This window comes from Manacus vitellinus, unplaced genomic scaffold (assembly GCF_001715985.3).
Source record: "Manacus vitellinus isolate BGI_N305 unplaced genomic scaffold, ASM171598v3 scaffold_1_pilon, whole genome shotgun sequence".
Classification (NCBI taxonomy): domain Eukaryota; kingdom Metazoa; phylum Chordata; class Aves; order Passeriformes; family Pipridae; genus Manacus; species Manacus vitellinus.
The window spans coordinates 49,180,232-49,201,535 of NW_021939396.1; the positions used below are offsets into that span (position 1 = coordinate 49,180,232).

General features: G+C 35.2%; 1 protein-coding gene across 3 annotated transcripts in view; it reads right to left on the minus strand.

The window, feature by feature from the left end:
- DLGAP1 (DLG associated protein 1) overlaps positions 1 to 21,304 on the minus strand; it is a 364,067-nt gene that overhangs the window by 260,166 nt on the left and 82,597 nt on the right. For all 3 annotated transcript variants that reach the window (XM_008925543.2, XM_018081188.1, XM_018081195.1), the window contains one exon: positions 7,743 to 7,853. The gene's annotated coding sequence lies outside the window, so the exon portion shown is untranslated. The remainder of the gene's footprint in view (positions 1 to 7,742; positions 7,854 to 21,304) is intronic.

A 21,304-nucleotide genomic window follows, 5' to 3' on the forward strand; every position in this document is an offset into this window, starting at 1 on the left:
CAACAAAATTACCACTTGCACTGATGGATGACTGGGTGCTTAACATGTTGATATAGCCTCTAATTCATTGTAGCTCTCATAAAAGCAAAATTGAGCCAGCCAGACATATTCATTTAAGATCAAAGTTTTCCTGGTGAGAAACAATGATCTGAAGTGAATTCTTTATATAGACAATATTATGGAAAACCAAGAGATGCTCAGTTAATATACCTATCTAGTAATATTTCAGCGCCTCCTCTGGTCAACATACTTGGATCACAGAGCAGGTCCTGAAATATGACTGACCATTTCTGCTTTGGCAATCCAATCAGTTGCTGAAAGCCTAATAGACACAAAGCTGTTTCTTAGATCCCATCTCCATGCCACCTCTGCACACAGGCCTGGTCTTTCAGTCTTTTCCCTACCAGCAGCAGAATGGAGTTGAAAGAATATCCTACTGTAACATGAGTGAATTACAGTCATCTTCTTAAACAGATGGGGTGTAAGTACTTCAACAGCAATCTCGAGTAGCTCCTATTAGATCAGAACACTTTTTAGCTATTCTCACATACACATAAACAAACACACTGACTGTGAACAAAAGAGGCCACTGGGACAATATAGTCTAACCTGCTGTGTAACATTACAGAAACTGTCTCATACTACTTCACAGTGCCTTCCATCAAGTCCCGATTGTGAATCAGAAACAGCACACTCCTTTTAGCTCTGCTGCATTTCTAGAGGAACCCAAGAGATCTTGGAGAATTTAATGAGTACATTTCAAGGATGTTTGAGCATCTAATTCCCTAAATTGCTTCAGCAATCCTAGACTTAATTCCAAATGGAATCTTTTAAGTTACAAGAATCCACAACACTGCTTGGTGAATTGTTCCAATGTGTATTTACTTCTGTTTAAAAAGTATGTACTTTGCTTCCATATCTAGGTTTAACTTGTATGTACTGGATCTTTTCTGTCACACTCACGAGTCTCAGATGTTCAATATTTTGTTGCCTTCCACAGAGAGAAAAGTTTTGCAACTCCACTCTTTCCCCCAGTACTGAATCAAACCTGACATTATTTTTACTCCCATTTGAACCAATCTTGTGGCGTCTCCCAAAGTCTCTAATTTTCATCAACTTTTTCAAATGTGAGTACCTAATGAAGTATATGTCCTGGAGTGGCCATATTTGGAACAGAAAGGTGACCTGCTTATATTAGTATGCCCAAGTAGTGCCAGCCACCTGCAGAATCCTGTTACAGATGGTAATGTACCATGCTCTTAAAAACCTTTTCAGAATTTTGATTTATGAGATCACATTCCCATTTTATACACCTTTATTCTTATACTGCCTAATAATTAACCATAATATTTGTTTAGATTTATGTCAATCCAGGACATGCAAAACGATACTTTACATACATACTCACCCCAAACATTTATGCAATTCACACTTCTGAGTATTTATCACTTCACTTATTTCTGAACTATTTCCAGACTTTACTTTTGATGATTTTATATTTTCTTTCATTCCTTGAAATTGTCCTGATTTTCAGGATTTACAAGATCTGAATTTTAGTTGTTTGAAGAACTTCCTAGACACCTCATAAAACCTAGGTGTGAATTATTTCATTGTGCTGATTTTGTAACACTGAAATATTTCTTCTCATGTGCAAAATAAAAACACTACAATGATATTTCTAGCCTACTTAAACTTCATCAATGTGATCAGATAAGTTCATGCTTAAAGAGCGACGGCAATTCAGAAACCTTCAATAATATGCAGGGTTATACATTTTGTTCTTGATGAATTATACTTTGCTAAACCAGTTTCCTTGGTTTTTTTTCCCTTGGTCTTGAGAACACGATCACTGCATCCAAACATGGTTGTGGTCTCTCTTGACCATACAAGCTGTGAGTGCTAGAATTCTTTGCCATGTCCCTGCTGTGATCCCCTACCCTACTATAGTGCCCTTTCCCCAAATCATTAGACAGTTTTTTAAACTGTATCTGCAGCATGCAGACTGTAGTTAAAAGAGCTGGCAGGAAAGGGCAACAAAACAAAAGGTAAGTAGAAACTATACAATAGAAATAAAACAGATTGCAGCAAAAAATAATAGCCATATGGTAGAGTTTAATATAAAATAAAGTTTTCAGAAGACTATAACTTTGAATTACCCACTGAATTGAAAGAGGTTACTAACGTACCTTGGCCAGACTTTCACTACTCAGTAAGGACAAATTTATTTTTTTATTTTGCACAGTGCCAGTTCCATCTCTGCAACACTGGACTCAGAGGATTATCTGAATCATATTTTTTTATTATGTTACTGCTGTAGTAGTTATAATAATATAAAAACATAAATGAAGACTATATAAGGACAGATGTGATTTCTATACTCTTTCTGAATATTAAAAGGATAAAAAAACAGGATAAAAGTGCAGTTGGTGATTCCATGAAGCCATCAGGAGATGGTGAGATATTTATCATTATGCCTATGTCTGCTTATGATGTGCAATGGAAACCAAAGAAAGGCATCTCTCCTACATCAGCAGCCTAAAATCAGTGTCAGTTCCTTAGATTGGTGTGTTTCTAACATAGGTGAATTATTTCAGGGATATGATTTTATACTATGGGAGTAAATTGCATTTCCCACTGTGCTCAACTTGAATTTTTTTACTGGAAGAGAATTATGGGAATACAAGAAATATTCCATTTCTCAGAGTTAATGGTGTTACTACTTTTTGACCCACCATGCAAACTTCTTACAGGCATTCACTTCCAGTAGTGTGCACTTACAAAAATAGCCATGCTGAGTGAATTCAAAGGCTCATTGAGCCACTGTCACAAACCACAGTGAAAATATATACCTAAAGAAAAGTATATAAAAGCATAAAAAGGTAGAATAATTCTGGTATTTCCTGAGCTAGGGATGACCTCTTCTGAAAGACCTTACAAGAACGTTATCTATCTCTAGTACAGTGTCCCTTTCCTCAGGGATGTAAGTCAACAGTCATGTACTCACATGCAGGTCTATTTTGGCTGTGATTCCCACCATAAGAAAAAAAGTCACAAAGACAGGTATTTTAAAATTAAAGGATCCTTTAGTATTCCATAGGATTAATAGGAAGAAGAGGTGTAACAAATAAAAAAGGACTAGATGCCTAAGTATTTAGCCTCACTTCTTCACCTGTCTTCCACAACCTCAACAAGGCAATGGGAGGTGGGCTCAGAATCAGGCAATGCTGCCTTGAAGGTACTTTATCTCTTTTTTTCCCAAGCCTGTTCATTTGAGTTTACCAACCTTTTTACTTTGTTAAATACTATAAAACAAATAAAAAACTAAATATTTAAAATAAAAAGCAATGATTTAAAAATAAACAAAAGATTTTGTTTGGTACCTTATTGTTTAAATAAAAGTATAAATAGGCACATTTTTTAATTATGCTGTTTAAATCCTGCAGGTGTAATGTAGTCATGCTTTAAAGACAGTGTAAAACAAAAATTGATCTGAAGGCTTCAAAAAAAGGGTCAATCTAGACGACATAGAAAGAAGGACCACATCTTCATCTAGAATTCAGTCTATACATATCTGGATGACACCAACTGTCAAAAAGTAGGAGATCAAAGGTCCATTTCTGAAATAAATTTTGATACAAAAAATGACTATAGCTGTGATGAATTGTCTTCTATTTCTGCTAGGTGTGATGAAGCAAATTTTTTTTACAGACTGACACATTAAAAAAGTCTGTCTATGGTCTTAGCTATATCAAATATCAACCCTTCTATTTATTTTTCTTTTCCCCCCCCACTTACATATTTAATTCAGGTAAGCAAATTCCTTACTATTGTTTATTACTCAAAGATAAAACTCTACAGTTTCTAGTTGTTAATGATTGTTTCCTTACTTATAGTAGTAATGAAACTTTTGATCTAATATTTGTCTCTGTTATCTCAGCAACTCTTCTTCTGAAGTTTTTGATCTTTTCTCCACCTATGCACTAGGTGTTGGAACTAGATGATCTTCAAGGTCTCTTCCAACCCAAGCCATTCTGTGGTTCCATGATTCTGTAACTTTGTATTTTCCCTTACTACCACACAGATGTTATGAAATTATTGTTGTCACTACAGCACTCAAACCTAAGGAGTGTCCAAGACATTGCAGTATAGAGCTCATCCCAAAACGTTATGGATATTCCCTGGACTTCCAAATTGCCCTGGATACCAAAAAGCTTAAAAGAGCTATTCCTGTCCTTTATTTTGATATTTGCTTTTCCCATAAGCTGAGAAGGAAGTAGGTATGTATGAAATGTATTTTCATTTGAAATGTCCTATTTTATTTAATAGAGAGACAAATCATCGCTTTATCTCACAGTCAGTTTAGTTTCTTTTCTCTGATTCATGGGCTTTGTAAAACTGACCATGGAATTATTATTCAAGCTGTAATAAAAACTCTTGTCTAAATTTTTCTTTAAAATAACCCAAGCAAGTCATGATCATTTTTTTCAATTAGTACTTGAAATCTGTTTTTTTTCTTTATATTTGATATCAGTACTTTTGCCTCATCCAAGCTTTTGTGCCTTCTCAGTGTACTTTACCTGAGGCAATATTTCTAATTTTTCTCATTACAGTTGTTACTTTCACACCAGGATTACTAGTAAAATACCTTATGCTTTCCCTTGTACTGCATCAAAGATCATCATGTCTTTTAACTGGTAATTTGTTCTCTATGTCTTGTGTCCTTTTCCCCTAAGGAACAATATTTTGAAGGGCCTGAGACTGCTGCATAATTAGATCAAGCAAAGCATCCTCTATCCTGTCTCTCAATAAGACAAGAAGACCTTAAGGTTTAAATTGCTTCCATACATTCTCATTGTAGAAGATTAATTATATTTCTTTTGTTTAATCTCATTAAAGTTCAATTTCATCCGCATCCCTAACATATTTCATATAGATTCTCCTTATCTGACTTTTTCAAAGCCTAGTCATCTCCTCCCTGATGATAAACATATCTTGATTTAATAGCATATTTAAGTTCTGTCTGCATCTCCCTTGAACAAAAGACTAACCTTATATTCACAGAATCACAGATTATTCTGACTTGGGAGTGACTCGCAAAGATCATCGAGTCCAACTCGATATTGACAATATATTTCTTATGAAAATAAATGGACCACACCCTGTTCTTTCTGATAAATGTATCTCTGATCAAAATACCTTCTTCAATGCCATAATGTTTTCTTTTGTATTCCTTTGTTAAGAGATTTCTTATGCCCCTACCTTGCATCTGTTTGCCCTAAGCAAAAAGTCACCTTTACAGAAGGGCAATAAATTGACAGTAAGCTTCACAGAAACTGGTGTTTCTTCTGAAAAGGATCTATATCCTCAAGAGAGTTCTTAGTTTTGGTCATTTTGTCCATTCAGATTATTCTAATGTGAATGGGGTTTTTTTTGTGTAGTTCTAACAGTGTATTTACAATAAAAAAATCAATTCCTTCTACATTTTCCAATACAATCTTCTGTATTGAAAAAGTTCCACTACACGTTTTCTCCCAACACTCAGGTAAAAAAATGTTTATTCCAAGACATGATACCTTTGCTTCTTCTTGATATATGAGGAGTATGTGTGTCTGTACATATCTACAAATACCTATCTAAAATATTAAATACCATATCTAAAACTAGGTGGATCAATTAAATAGGTGGACTCTACTAAGCATCATAAGAAGAATCAAATTTAATCATATAACTAATCACAAGGTTACTTCTAAGTCATTAAAAAAGGAAAACATCTATATTGAGGTGAACTTCAAGTAAAAGTCTAGGCAAAAAATGGTACATGACATTGCTGGAAAGCAATGTCATGATACATCTGAACTGACAACATGCATTTTGGCATTTCCTAATTTTTGCAGAGGTGACTGCACAGCAGTAATGATGTTCTTACTGCATCATTCTTAACTTCCTTGACCCTTCAAAAAGACACATGCCCAAATTCAGGAGCATAGGTACAAAAGCCAAAACTCAGCACAGCCACAAGAAACTTAACTCTGGGAATGCTGCATGTATCCATTTTACCCAAAACACTAGGAAGTGAGGGGATAGGGTTTATTTTTTGTCTGTATGACAATACATAATAATTGATATAAATATATATAAGTGATAAGTAAATGTATTACTGAGAAAAACAAATTTCTAAGTTAAAAATCCAACTTCTACTTGGGAAAAAATCACACCACTACAAACATTATGTCATCATTTCAATAAAGTTTTAGACTTTTATAGAAGGCCAGCCTGAGGCAAAGGTAGCTGAATTGTTCAAATTATTTCACATTATCAGAAAATGAACACCACTTCCAAGTCCTATTCTGCAAAGAAAATGTATCACTTTTTCTAGTGATACATAAAAATATATACTTCTAATATATAAAAACATGCATGTATACTGCATATATAACATGCAGAATCATATATAACATGTAGAATCATATATACATATATATATAAAGTATAATGAGTCACCATGGATACAATTTTATGGCTATGAAAATGTTGCAGCACACTGCTATTTTCTCCTCTTAAAGTAAGTTTACTAAAATACAAAGCAATTGTTATTGTTGGATAATTAGATAACATTCTAATTGTAAGAAATTATAAAGTGGGGTATCCATTGAATTTTTTTCCATGTAAATGGAAGACAATGAAAAAAAGATCACTCTGGAGTGATACAAAGAGTATTCCTTAGATGTAAAACATTTAATTAAGTATCTTAAACTCACGTTCCACACAGGGAAATTTAAAAACTGAAGCACAGTATCATACCTAACATAATATACCCATAACCAAATATATGATTAATTTAACATTACAGTTAAATTCCTTCTAGCTAAACTGTAAAGAGTCATGTCATAGTTCCAAGAGTTACTCTTAAAATCATATCAAATCATGAGCAGAATGACCAGCCTTTTAAAAAGACATACAAATTAAAACAACTCTCCCTGTTTCTAGTGTATATATCGTAAGTCTGCCATGTGGTAATAAGGAAACAGGGCATGGAATTGATTTTAATTTGTTTTGATACGATTAGCTTCGGGAAATGCCAATAGTTCACTATATGTAGATGTTTCACTGCTATTCCAGTTGTGTCCAAGAAACTAGAGGTCAGCTTATCTTCAGTATGTCTATCAGTTCAGCTCTTAATGTAAAGAAGAAACCAGACCAAACAGAAAAAAAAGCAAATAAAAATAGCTGTGGAAACTGTGGAAAAGGAAGTTCTTTCCTTACCAGAGCTTCTCCAGGTCCTTTCAATGTTGCTTCAAAGATGATTGTCTTCGATACTTCATTTTTGGCTCTGATCTATCCCTTTTCTTATACTCCTCTAGGCCAAATCAATCCTTTCCTCTTATATTCCCTACACTCTCTCCACAGGTATGGTAAAGCTGGCTCTGTGGGGCTCTACTCAACATTTAACTTTATATGCTACATTTTTATGTTCATGTTAGACTTGTGAAAATCATTCACCACAACATTCAAAGACACCTGATATTAACACTGTCCTCGGTTGGCATAACTAGGTAAGTACAAAGATGAGTTATCGTATATCTATAATTTTCCAGGCTACCTTCATTTCCATTATAGCAGTTGAAAATTTGCAATCATTTGGCTCCCTGCCTTTGCAGGAAGCAAATCTGGAGAAAAAAGAATAAAAGTGATACAGAGACAGATCAAGGAGAATGATCAGAGAATAAGAAGAAAGGACTCACCTCCTTTAGTCAGTTTTCCATTTTAGTTTGTTTCAACAGTTAAAGAGGGAAGAGATTTTTCACACACTCTTTAATTCGGATGTCAGTTCCAATATTTGATGCTTGACTGTTCTGAAACACAATCAAAGTGTAGCAGTTAAAACTACTAGCCTGAAACAAGATAAAATTATTAACATGGCAAGTACCTATGTATTCATTAAAAATCACAGCAATATTGAGAGGTTTTATATCAATGTTCCATGGCAAGAGTTTCACATGGTACCACGCTCCCCTTCTTGCAAGAAAAAAGCACAAAAAAAGAGATTGCAAAATGTTGCATTTGTGGTGCCACCTCAAATGTTTTTACTCTTTCCGCACAATGCTGAAGAGTTGGTCTGTTCTTTTATACAAAGATGCAAGGCCTAGGGATTGCTCAGTAAATCTCTGCAAGCTCACCTCTCCCCCATTCTCACCCTTCTACAACCTTTTCTCACGCTACATAAGCACCATAGAGTCCTTCTGCCTCTGTCTGGAAAAGCAGAGGAGAATGGTGAGAAAACTTGAACAACTACCCAGCTATATACACAGTGCTTCCCCACCAGCATTTGATGGGTAGTGGACAAAACTGCAACGGCAAGTCACTGTACATTAAAATATATGAATTTTTAAAATTATATAAACTGAAAATACTTATTTCCAAGCCATTTTCTCTCTCTTGTAAGGAAAATGATATATATGTTTTTCCCTTTTATTTCTCCAGTACTACTTACTCAGACTAACAGAAATAAATGGTTTTCCTCTGTGTTCTATATTTGTGCTATATGAGTCATCGCACTATTTCAAGTTTTGTTTCTCATCACCTAAAGGTCTAGCCTATTTTATTCAGTCTTTTTTTTAATGTGAACAATTGGTAAGTACAAGCCAGAATAAGCATGAATATTCTGTCTTGTAAATGCAGTTAACATCACAAATTGAACTTTTATTTTAAAGCATATTAAAGGAGAAAAAAAAATGTGGCTAAAGGTGTTTTGATACTAGTCTTGGACTATACTGAAGATTTATCACTACAATAGCTTGTTTGATATGTTCCTAAGTTATTTTAATCTCTTGATGCTCATTCAAAGAAATACCTTTACACATCACAGTTAACTATTGGGGATCAGTTGTCATAAAAAACAAGTAAAAATTTTCAGAGCAAAAATAACCTGCAAATATTACAAACCCATGCTTACAAAACCGGAAGATCCTAACCCAGTCAGAGTCTGATGTCCCACTTCTCATTGGCTAGAAAACTTCCTTAAATGAATTCCTTTGGAAGTGAGATGCACATCTTAGTAAAAAGCTTTGGGTTGAAATTGTTCCAAGTAACTGCTAAGAGGACAGGAACTGCCTTTATATGCAGAAGGGGGTTATTTCTGGGAGTTCTTTGACCTCTAAAGCACCTGGGGCTTTACAGCAGTGAAAGAGATGAAGGCTGTAGCCTCCCCTTTGTTACTGTCTTTATATTTACTATGAGTCCTGTTTCCAAGATGAACTAAATTTTGACACTGGTTCAGAGTCTCTGGAATTAATGTTAGGATAGAAACACATTCCACTAGTACTCCTATGACAGCACTTTGTGTAGAGTTAGCTTGGAGGGCCTGTCTCTCCCCTGAGGTATATAACTATCTTTAGTGTATTTCTTTGTAATTCTAGAATCAAATTTCTAGTTCCTTCTGTACAGTTGATCTTCCTTGGTTGATTGTGCAGGTTTTTCTGTCAGAAGGGGTAGAAAAATATGTTTAAAATGGAAAAATGGGATGATAAAATTATCATATTGGCAGTGGGACCAAGAGAGAGTACAGAACCAGAAACTGTTTTTAAATTATCTCAGAAATGCACAGATTTCCTGCTGACAGGATGTCTTTTGAGAAAGGCTTTAATTTGACTACAATATTGACTACATCATAACCATTTCAAATTTTCTGTGAGAGTATAAAATTGAAAGGGTTGTAAGGACTTCTCTGAACTCATTGAAACTCCAAAGTTTGAAGACTTGCTTGAGAACCTTGCTGAAGCTGGGCTCAGATGGATTTCACTTAGCTGACAACGTTTGCTTGGATAAGAGAAATTTTAACTTGTCAGATGTATTTAGTGATGACAGAGACACTGAAGCCTGGCAATGTAAAGACATCACCTGTATCACACTAGTGTGAAGCACACTGTAAGCTACTGCCTAACGTGTAAAAAAGATAAAATTTGAGAAGAATGTGTAGGTATATATGATAAGAGTTTTCAGAAATAGTCATGGACTAGTGCACTTCAAGCTCTGTACTACACATGGTACTATCCATGTCGACAGCCCAAGCTAATTCAATATATGATAATAGTTTTAAAATTTGTTTAATTCTTCATCCATTTTGCTTTTATTCCTTCTTATTTATGTATGTCTATGCATGCTAGCCTTCTTTGCCCACTTCCCTATATTTTATTTAATCTTGAGATACAACCAGAAAAGGTTCACACAACAGGAAGATGGTGACAGTACGTAAAGAATGACTTCTGCATGAGGGACAATGAATAGGGTAAGACTATAAAAAAAGAGAAAATTGAATCATGGGAGATTATGAAAGCATGATGACTGGCATGGTGAGGGTTATTGACGTTATTTTTTTCAGATTTTTTTCTTCATTCTGCTCAGTGCAAGAGCTAGAGGGCATGAAAAGAAGCTGGTTAGGAGTAAAATTCATAATAAGAAAGAAAGCTGAACAAATAAACAAAGTGGGGTGACCCTTTCTGCAACGTGCAGTTGTGCTGTGGAACTGCTGCCACAAGGAGGTCGTGGACATCAAATCACACTTTCAAGAGAAGTCTGGAAAAGTGTGGGAAAATTAAATCCCCTGAATTTAGATAACTATAAAAGTTCAGAAACATCCAGCTCAGAAAGAACCAAAGTTCAGGACATCCTGAGGCTATGAGCATTTGTTTGCCAAGTTCTTATATTCTTTCTTTTGATCCCTGACGCATGAAACAGGGTATGGGACAAAAATAATTTCGAAGTTGACATTGCAGCCATTTTTATTTTTTTTTTTATTTTGTTTTAGCTAGATTTGGTTAAAAAGAAACCTGAAAAAAGTGTGGAAAAGAACAGAAAAAAAAGAATAACCCGGAAGAGGTACCCAGGGAGGCTGTGGCATCTCCACTGTGGGAGATACTGAACACACAGTAAAACAAGGCACTCAGCAACTTGATGACTGCCTGTAATTCCTTTCTATGTAAATTATTCTGCAAATCTGTAATTCTAAGAAATAGACTATAAGCATGGCTGTACCTCTCCTGTGCAGAATACCAATTCACAGTGTGACCATTATCATGAAACTAAATTTCAGCGCCAAAATGAAGGGCAGGTCTCCAAGTGTTTTATTACACAGTAAACCATTTGATTTCTCTTCTACATGATGCTTCTTTACATTCCTGGTGTTCTTCTGGCATGAACAATTTTTCATTAACAAATATATACTCTAAAGGAAATGGGTCACATTTTTATCTGATATTTTTACTTTCACTTCCCCCCCCCCACTTCTCATATTTTTATTAAGTAATTCAGTCAAAGTGCATGACTATCCATTTTTCTGTATGCAATATCAAGATACTGACCTACTTTAACAACTGAAACCTGTTCCATTACAAATGTGTACTTTGAAGGGCTTTATATATACTGTAACCTTTCAATGAAGGTATGTATCTAGGGTGACAAATGGCAGTTAACACCTCTGATGTTGACAAGAGGCCTCTTTCAGAACATAATTTAGTGCATATTAAGCCACTAGCATCAACATTTTTTTACTTTTTCAGAAATAGGCAGGAACCTCATGTATTTGCAAATTTTAGCAAAATAATAATAAAAAAATTAGGACTGCCTAGTAACTACAGGCAAACAAACTTCTAAAAATTTAATTACAAGCATACTAGCATAGTAATAATGGGAATACCATAAAGCTTAGCAATGAACACAAAACTCAACCTTCTTCCTGTATAGCCAAGACTGCAATATCACACACACTTACTGAACCTCATTGGTAAAATTAACAGTCTCCCTCAGACAATTAAAAATCATGCTGAGTACTCAGCCACAGTAAATTACAAATATAATTAAGTAAATAATAAGAAAGCCCAAGTCTCTACTTAAATATGCTGCCAATTCAGCTAATCCAAGCACAGCAAATATTAATGCAATACTTCAATGTCTACAGCTCAGCTCCTGATCTACAGTAATAATAACACATTAAGATTTTGTCCATACTCAGAGCAAATAACTTATTTTCCCCAAGACATCAAGAGCACCATGTTACCATAATAAACTGCTCATATCTTCCATCATCCTGCCAGAGAAGGCGGGCTGAGAAGTTGAGCACTTTTAGTCTGATTGTATTTGGCACCAGTTATAGTGATACAGTCTTCTGACTATACTTCACTCTAAACTGAAAAGAAGCCAACCTGAAGCTGTTTAACGATAAAGGATTAAAATCAATGCCAATTAAAAGGCTCTGCAAAATGTGATTTTTAATTACGCTACTTTAGAAAGTGACTAGACAATCACTATTGGCATTCCCTTGTTTCTGTATCCAAAGCACAAACAATTTATACCTTGGAAAAAACTTCTGATTTCAGCAGCTAGCACACCAATGAGAAAAAGTTTAAAGTTCTGAATTAGTGATAACTACTATGCAAGAAATGAAATGTGTCTAAAATTATGCTGACAGCACATCACTTTCCAATAATATGCACTAGTGTTGATATTCGCTGGTATCTGTTTACAAGTTCACAGAGAAAGGATTAAATAAAATTTAATTAATTCAAACTTAAATATGTATTTATATCACTCTACAGCAGTGTGTGAATGGCAGACATTTCACTGTCTCACCGCAGTTGTATTATTCTCAGCCCAACCTCATAAATATTAATTGCTTTTGAAACTGAGTTATAAGTCTGTACATGAGATAAAGGAAAAACCCCAAGCACAGGCTTTCCCTCAACATCAATCCACAGGAGGAATAAAATATTCTTTATGAAATGTTCCTGCATCAGCACCAGTGGGAAGTTCTGCAGTCTATTCTAGTTGGAGGTAAATGGTTTTAATTTGCTCTTCATTGTAACTGAAAGAATCAGTTATATAAAGCCTTAATATTTCCAAATCTGGTTTTAGTAAGAAGCTTTCACAGCTCCTTACCCAAGATTGCCCCACTGTGAGATTTTCATGCTATGTGCATGAAGAATTTGGCTCTGAAGCAGGCAGAAAACTATAAACAGAGGCAAATTAAAAAAAAAAATGAACCCCCCAATTTTCTGTATCCACCACCCCTCTGAGAAGCCTATGTATATTAAACAGAAATAGTTACAAAACACTAAACTAACAACTGTGCTAAAGGGTTGAGAGAAAGAAAAAATTCTGATTGCAACCAGTGAGATAGCAAAGAAAGAAAGGCCACAAGCAACACCTATGACCACTCTCACTCTTACAGCTGCTGCATTACTCCTGTTGATAACCTCTCACCCTGCCTTGCTCGTGTCTGACTGACACAGGTACCTCCAGTGAGCTGAAACTCTCGCTCCATACTGACTGTGGAGGAAGAGCCAAGCAGCTAACACAAACAGCCTTGAAGCTGCTGCAAAGAGGTCAACAAAGAATGAGACATGTCTAGACCTAGCAAAGTGGCATCTGGCACGTATGCACTGTTATCTCAGTTTCACACAGAATCAATTAGGTTGGAAAAGACCACTGAGATCATCGAGTCCAATCTATGACCTAACACCACCACTTCAACTAGACCATGGCACTAAGTGTCACATCCAGTCTTTTCTTAAAGATGTCCAGGGACAGTGACTCCACACCCCCCTGGGGTGCTCAGTCACTCTTTCTGTGTAGAACTTCTTCCTAACGTCCAGCCTACACCTCCCCTGGTGCAGCTTAAGACTGTATCCTCTTGTGCTGTTGCTACTTTCCTGGGAGAAGAAACCGATCCCCACCTGCCTACAACCTCCTTTCAGGTTAGTCATGAGCAATGGAAGAAAACACATAAAAAAGTCTCATGAAATTTGTAGAGCACATTAACAGGTCAGTCAGTCAGTCAGTCCTTTGCTAAGTAAGGAAGGAAAGGAGGTAAAAATTTTAGCCCATGATTATTATACATAAATTAATTTTAGTCTGAAGTACTGAATAGAGACCCATTAATCCAATCCCTCTTATCTGATAATTGCATATATGGATAAATATTTATTCACACCACATATGCGAGGGAAGTTTCTGCATTGCACCTGCATATTCAAGTGAAATGTTACAAAAAAACCCCAACTACAATCTGTTATACATTCTATGGAATTTATGACTAAAATATCTGTACATCACAGAAGTGCTTGTAACACAACACAGGTTTAAAAACGTCTGTACCTCAAATAACATTTCCACTAGTGTATAATAATCCTTCATAAATTACACTGGTCTCCATTTTTCTCACGGTCTTTACATTGCATCAATTCACCCTTACTTCTGTAGGTAGCAAAGCAAGAATTACCATGTTTTTAAACTGCTGTAAGTTTTCATCTCTCTCTTCCTCAAAATAATGATAGGTAATAGAAGACAGGAAACAAAAAACATGGTTTACTGTTTTTCATGGTACACAGTGAAAAGTACACAATTGCAAAGTACATCTTCTGGAACCTGCATATGAATTTTAAACATGTCCAGCTCATGTTTTTATTGCATGAAGTCCTACTACTGCAATCATCAAAATTCCCTTTGCTTTGAAATGCTGAAAAACTGCTTCCAGCCTAAATAGCAATCATGAGGCATTTGAGCAGTTTTTGATACTGAACAAAAAAATGGCATCCAGCTGTTGCAGGGAGAAATTCTCAATTACACAGTTGGTTGAAAATGTGCTGCGTAGTTAAGAACTCTACTTGTGCAGCACTATTAGGAATCTGAAAACAGGGGGACACTTTGATAATCTAGTCATAATTTTTCATAAAGGTTACATTTCTAGTAACACAAATGAATCTGTGTAACAGACCATCTGTCAAAATATTTAAGAGCACATTTATTTCTCTTTATCATTTCCTGGTGAAAAAAAGTCCTCTCTCTTTTTCTTCATGTGGTCCACTTTCACAGTGCTTTGGAGCCAAAACTAAACCTCACTGTATATGATATATATATATATATATATATACAAATATATGTATATATATCCTCTGCATATGTATATAAAGCCTCTGTGTGTGACAGAGATTTTCCCTGAAAATTTTCATCTGGTTAGGTACTGGTTTTTGCATACAGTGCACCATTTTTTTTTTGTTCAGTCATCATCCATTGGCTATACTTAAACTCAGACCTTCAAACCTGCTGAACAGGGCTCTGAATATTATACTGGATGTGGAAAAAAGAAGCTGCCAACAGAAAATTCATTATCTTTCCATCATGCTACACTGGGTGGTAAAATGAGAAAAGTTTACTCCTGCATGAATTCCCACAAAACTGAACTGTCTTTGTTAGTCAAGTCATGGCAGGGGTTATGTCCTGCACAAATAAGCATTCCTTTTATTGGCAGAGAAATAGCCTTTTTTTTTTTTTTTTAAATCAGCATAAACCATGTATTTTTCCATCTTGTCAAGTTGAGAACAAAAGACCTAAGCAAGTTCGAACTACCTTGTCAATAGAGATGATTCAGAAGTCTGCAAATTAGGCTTAAATTATGGCAAGTGTATGTATGTATATGCAAGTTCCTAGTGCACATAAGCAAGTCAAAAATTACAGTTTACAAAGTTTATTTTTATTAGCTGTAAATTATTTGTTATTTTTTCTAAAAAAAAAAAAAATAAAATTAACAGACAATACTGCCAGGTTGACCCTAACAAAGATTTTTCTCTTTATTTTGTGCTACTAAGCAAGGCGTATCAAGACAATTTCACGGAATCATTAATGTGGTACCTTAGTGCCAGGAGTTTGCTCCTGGCCTATCAGTGTTCACACTGGCTGCCTATATTGCTGTTGATTTGAATGGGACCATAGGATGAAGTAAAAAGCCTTTTAAAAATTCCACACAATGTAATCGGGTTTATTATATCTAACTAGACAAGCCCTGGTTTTCAATTACATTTTACTGTGACAAAATTGAAAAAAAAAATCACCTATTCAGGAGAACTTTTATACATATTTTTTTTTGATTACAGATTTCACAGAGTACCAGTAAGCAAGAGAACTGTACAAGGACAAAGAGAAAACAAAACTCCTGTAACCGTGTGTTGTTTTTGCTTAATTCGTTTATTAACTGCCTGATTAGTTAGTTTGTGCAGTACCTAGGAAATGTAAAGCAGTAATAAGTGCTAATTAATCATTTATATAACACACAACTACTGTAGCAAATTGTACAAACATAGCAAAAAAAAAAAAAAAGAACTGCATAATGATGAAGAATGAAGCCTACAATGCTGACAAACTTCCTTCATTAGGAAAAACAAAACAGGAAAGCAGTCATAGGCAGCAAACAGTAGGCTGTAGCTGCAGAAAGCCTGCTTCGTGGGGAGCAACAGAAGCAAGAGATGAGGTGAATGAATGATATAAAAGCACTGCCCAACTGCTTGTATTAAGGAGAACATACGATGGAAAAGAAGCAGAACTGCAAGGGAAAAATGACAGTTTCATTGAATTGCAAATGAGAGGTAATAATTTCAACATCCACTGTGACAGACTACTTCTACGTGTTATTATAAGCTCTGGTGGATGCTTCTTTAAACCAATTAATAAGAGGAACCACTTGATGCAACAGCATCTTAGTGCAGTAAGTTTGGAAGGGGAAAGGTGCTTCTGCTAGTGCTTTCTGGTGACCTGATGAACCTGCTCTAACTGGAACAGCAGTTTCTGCTGTCAGAACAACTTAAAAGCTGAGTGATAAAGAGGAGACAGCATTTATCACTTCTTCCAAGTCCAAAATCATGCATAAATGGATGAAGCAAATGGAACAGAGTATCTAGTGAGGGTAAAAAAGCAGTAAAAATCATCTACTGATATGAAACACACAGAAAGGACAGAGAGATCTGCTGCTCTAAGAATAAAGCTATTTTGAGTTCTATGAAAACACCTGCAATGGATGAGAAGAAAAAAAGCCTACACATCATTTATGCCAAAAGTTAAACACTTGATAGTTAACAAGAAAGGAAGAATAAAAAAGAAAGAAAGGAAAAGGAAGGAAGGAAGGAAGAAAAAAGAAAGAAAGAAAGAAAAAGTTAAAGTATACTGCAGGTGAAAACAAAAATACTTCTGTGACTTTCAAAGTTATGCAATGAGTAATAATTATAGTTTAAATGTACAGTTAGATGTTAAAAGGTAAAACTAATAGGAGAAAAGATGAAAAATCAAGTTAGCATATGCATCATCATAAATAATAATATTCACAGTATTAAATACTATTATTTCTATGATAAAAAAGTTTTCCATATGATACTAAAGAAAGATTTAGTGCAACTTCATGAGAAGATGCATTTCACTTCCTTATTTTTTGATTGGTTTATTTGCTTCAGCCTGGCAATATACACAAAACAGTCTGCAGAGATGATTTAGTAGCACAACATATAAGTGGTTTTTTACCTGGTTTTAAATATAGAGAATGCTGAAAATTCCGACGGATGCATATATTAAGAGAGAAAGAAGCCAAAACCATTTTGCAATTCCATTGTTAAATTTGTCTAATAATGCCCAAAATGTCCATCAGAGTTCATCTACAATTTTCAATTAATTTGCTCTGGCATGTTATTATCTCTTTTTGTATTTCATTCTTGTTATCTTGTCCTACTGAGTCTTCCTTTTCCTAGTTTGGGGAATTTTAATTATTTATTATTTATTACATTCTCTTTCAGATCTAGTGCTAAGGCAAGCAAGGATAAACCTTTCTAGGTACCCTGTATTTTATACTGTTTACCATAATTAGAGCCAAGTATCCAGGAATCAGTTTTATTATTCTGGAAGGCATTATGAGCATCCTCTTTCTACGGTGAATCTTAAAATGAGATGTAAATCAGAGTTTTAACTTAATGGTCATGGAATGTAGGAAAAATTAGTTAATAAGTTGAAACCCTCAGTGGAAGTGCCGGGTCCTCAGCACCAACTGCTTCAGTGCACTGACCCCATTCTCTTCTGCTGCCGTAGTTTCTGAGCAGACACAGATATTGCCTGTGACACCCAGAGTCCAAACACCTTGCTGACCATCATTTGCATTTTCGGTACTTGTACTTTTTTGCTCGCAAAAAGTACATACGTCATCTCCACATGATGACAACAATCAAGTAGTTAGTAACCCAAGAGGAAGCAATTCTTCAAGTACATTTGTAACTTTGTCCTCTATCAAGCCACACTGAAGTAATAGAGGACTATCCTTGACTCAGGTTGCTGAGGGGGACCAGGCATTTTTTTTAGTGGTCATGGCTGCCATTTTGTTAGTGGTCCTTCCCTTCCAGATGATGCCTCCAGACACAGAATACATCATAAGATGTATTATGCTTAGATTAGAATTTTATGCTGAAATGATGAGGCAAGAAGGCATTTTCCTTCATGAAAGCTGAAGTTAAGGCTCCAGAAGCCATTTTTCATCTGGCTTATCTAAGCCCTACTGAAGCAAAAAGAGGCTCAGCAGACTCCATCATATTTAGAGCACAAGGAAGTGCATCTGACCACTAATTGCAAAAGCTTCGGGGCTTTTTTTGTTGTCTGTATTTCACAGTCCTTCCAGAAGATAACACTACACAACCAAGTGCACACCTTCGGTTTCTTCACACTTTAAAGCCCCAACTTTATTTAGTTTGGTATCTTTTGCAGTTATTTCAAGTTTTGTAAATAGATTGTAATTGTATGTGTATATATCTTAGTGAAAGAAAAGGTTTTTTTAATTATTTTTTGCTACCATCTGAAAAAAGTCCAGTCAACAGACCTTGTGTTTTGCTAGCTGAACACAAAGACCTACATGTACTAAAACTTGACCATGTGGGGCATGGACGGACCATTTTATGCACAAAGTGACATACAAATTGCTCAACTTTGTACCTTGTGCATTTATGTGCCCCTATACAAAGAAGAAAATTAGTTGGGGCAACTTTATCTACCAAGTTTTCACAGGAATAAATAGTTAATTTTTAGTGTCTCTGAGATAACAAATCTCATAGAAGTCCCCTAGAATTCAGAAAATGCCAGATGAATCTTCATGACACGCTACAAAAATTTTTATTGTTTAAGCCTATGATGACTTACTGGGTGCTACATGGTGCATGACTCATGGTCCTAATGAAGACTTTGTAACAGAACTGGCAGTATCCTAAGTATATCAATCGTCATTTTGCCAGATCATTTGGTAAATAATGGCAAATAACAACCTTAGGATGGAAAACCATCCTCAAAACATCATCAAGTTATTTCTCAGATGCCTCTTGTCTTCTTTTATTTTTTAAATAGTCAGCTAATTACTGTGACAGAGAAATCAGTTCTTGATATGAGAAGACTCCTTCCAACAAATTCTCTGAATGAGTACAAAGTATTTTCTATTTTAATTTTCCCAACCCATACAAACTCCATAACCTTCTAGAAATATTCTTCTACTATGTGGAACTTTGTTGCTACTGACTTTTCAAGTTCTCTTTTTGTTAACTATGTTTCTCTAAAGTCCTACTTAAAATGCAGTAATATTTATAAAATAACATTATTCAGAGATGGATAATTCAGAGATTTTTTTTAACATAAGCTCTTGAGGAAGTGATTAATAAATCCACTGGGAAAATAAGCAATTAATGACTTTGGCACTCTCTCTATATAATGTTGGCTGAATGTCTGAATGTGTTCACTTTGTTCCTTTGCAGTCCGAGCTGTTGATTGGTAACATTGGCTTCTGTCTGCTACATTACAGAAGACATCAGATCAGAGATGTCTAGGTTACTGAACGTGAAATACTAGAACAATACAGTATATAAGTGCTGCAGCACTTGAATAATTCTCTGTTGTAGCAGCCACTTGTAATATAAACATCAAATGCACAGATCTGATTGATTTTGATGAAAAAATTTTCTGTTCCAGACTTCCTCAACAAACCATGACTGTCTAGGTGTTTAGGAGCTTTTGTGCAGAATCCATCAATTAAATAAGCTGGCACTCAAAACTTCTAATTTTGGCACATCATAGGCATGGCTTGAATGGTCAGACTGTCCAACCATAAGTCCTAGCCTGTGATTTCTAAAGAAACCTTCAGATGGGAGAAACCTTCCTTTAAACTGACATAGATTTCACTGAGGTTCCTCTTATCAAAAAGTTAAAAACGAAGCGATGAGTCAAGTGTAAAGACTTGAAGAAACAAAAGTTTGACGTAAAAATTCAAACCACTACACTGAATGCTGAATTAACTTTATTAATATTTTTCAATTAGACTTCTGGCCCAAAGCAATAGAAGTACTTCACTCAGTATTTAAAAATGTGTCATCATTATAAATGGATAAGTTTTCCCAAAAAGAAGACGCAACACCTGTTCTTTTAAAATAATTTTAACAGGAAAGCAAAACAACTTTAAGGGAAAAAAAGCCTTTATTTTGAATGCAACTACAGTGAGTACTGGTTTTCTGTTCAAGAAAACAGTATGATTTGATGGGGTTTAAATAATTTCCTAGCATTTTTTTGAGTAGCCTGTAGAAATAAATTTGTGAGCCTCATTTTTCATTTGCAACCAGAATGAGTCACAGCTAAAGATTTTTAATGATTTTTAAATCTTTAAAGATTTTTAAAGATTTTTAATGCACTCTTTGTAAAAAACATCAGATCGTGACATCACTGCATACAATTTGCATTCATTGTAAATTGCTTTTATAAAGAAATTCCTATTGCAATTGCATAAAACTTAGTAAAATAGAATTTTACCAGGTGTCTTCATCATGATTTGCTTTGATTTTTTTTTAGTAGAAATTAGCCTTGTTACTTGGCTGAACAATTTGTGGCTTTCTGTAAAAATAGGTTTTTCAGTTGAAGTTCTGGAGTACAAGATGAACAATCCAGTCAAACCTCTAAACTAAGTCTGACTGTAACATGTATGTGCTGTTCTGCTGATTATGATGCCTGATGAAACATTCAAACCAATCGCATCAGGACACAAACATAAATACCAATATGCTGCTTATTGAACTCAAACAAGTCTTCCTACACATTACTCAGAATCACTACTGTGCAGTAGTATTGAGTCCCAGCATCAATAAGCATGGTATGTTAAGGTTGGCCAAGCCAACAAAAAATTATACACTAACCCATCTGATTTACCAAGTCTGATCGCAACAACAACCAAACTTTCCTTACAACTCCATTATCCTCAGCTGTGCTCCAAGAACACAATTTCTTTTTGCCTTGGAAGAATTTTCTTCTCAAGAATAATTATCAGTAAAAATGTTCTGTAGCAATGTCCTCACTAGATCTGACCAGCAGCCAATGTACCTTAGCATCACATCTGCAACAGACATGAGAGCCAGGAAAGTCAAAGAAGGTCCAAGTCATGGAACTGTTGCCATGTGCCTTGCAGTAGCACAGCTGATCTTCC